Source organism: Austrofundulus limnaeus, unplaced genomic scaffold, assembly GCF_001266775.1.
Source record: "Austrofundulus limnaeus strain Quisiro unplaced genomic scaffold, Austrofundulus_limnaeus-1.0 Scaffold55, whole genome shotgun sequence".
Classification (NCBI taxonomy): domain Eukaryota; kingdom Metazoa; phylum Chordata; class Actinopteri; order Cyprinodontiformes; family Rivulidae; genus Austrofundulus; species Austrofundulus limnaeus.
In genome coordinates, this window is record NW_013952457.1 from 982070 (window position 1) to 983601 (window position 1532).

The window sequence follows — 1532 nt, forward strand, 5'->3', positions numbered from 1 at the left end:
AAATTCCAGTGAAATATATTTATGTTTGTGGTTGTAATGTGACAAAATATGGAAAAGTTCAAGGGGTATGAATACTTTTGCAAACCACTGTAACTATATGAAATAATTACTTTTATTCTGTAGCTGAACAAACTGAAAACAAGCAGCTTTAACGAAGAAACAATATGCAACACTACTATGTAAATTGTTTTAGACACAACTTACTACAGATTTAGTCATAACTCATCACCAAATGCATAATAGAATTAAACTTTTTAAATTTAGATTTTTGTGTTTAGAAAAGCTGGAATATGTTTTAGTTTTCACTCATTTGTTTCTTTAGTTTTTTGACTAATGTCAAACACTTTCAAAGAGTTTCTTGTATGGTTTAAAACTGTCAGCTCTTACATCTGTAATGGTCTGTGTGTGATATTACATCACCTTTCATTTTCTTTTCATTCACAAATTTTCTTTCTTGTATGTCATCTCTATTGTTTGGTCCAGATGCACACAGGCTAATTTATACTCACTAACRGTGACCTGTGTGTCCATGTGCGGGCAACAAGGTTCTGCAAATTTCYATAATGGGAAGTCAGACTGGATTCAGCCCTCACACCAAGGATGTTGGGACTCGAGGCCCCTGTGTCCAAACCGTGAGAGACACAGCAGAGGTAAAATGAAGAATCAAGTTGCTAACTTATATTTAATGACCAGTTTGATGCCAAAAGATTTTTTAAAAAGTTTGTTTTAAAGGCTTTTAAAGCTACTTTGTTGGAAGAAAAAGTGAAATTATATAAGACATGCATTTTTTTAATACTAAACTTAGTTTTACTCAAAATCGCCTCATCTAACTCTCATCATATTATTCATTAGCTGGCAGAAGGAAAAACTGTAAAGCCTGCGTTTGAAAAGATGTTGCACAGAGTGACTATCATCTCTGGTATTAAAGATAAAAAAGAAGATTGTCTTAAAGACACATGATAAAAAAGGACACACAAAGGCAATTAGGATATTTTATGCTGCAAATGTTCATCACTCCAAAAGAGACACACAAGAAGACAAATTATTTGTGTGATGATCATTGTTGCTTCAAGACATGAGTGTTTTTGACCGATGCATTCATAAGAATGTTCCATCCTGAACAGAGAGGGAGAGCAGAAGAGGATCATGTGACACAAGTCAGACTGAACCTGGCGCCTACTTGCTTCTCAGGGGTCACACTGGGTTCATCATGTAGCTAATGTGCCCATTGCTAAATATACAATCATACATACACAYATGCACACACAATCAGCAAGAAGTGTGCAGAAACTAAAGCAGTTGTGATACATGATCATGCAAACTGAGAACATATAAACAACTTAAGACCAACCTTTTATTCTTGTGACATAAATCCTGTTTATTTGTCCCTCTAGATTATATTGAATAAAATGCTTTTCATTTTCCACCACTGCCACAAAATCACAGCATGTAGACATCAATATGTTATCCATTTTCTCTTGTGTTCATGGTTTTACACACACACACACACACACACACACACACACACACAC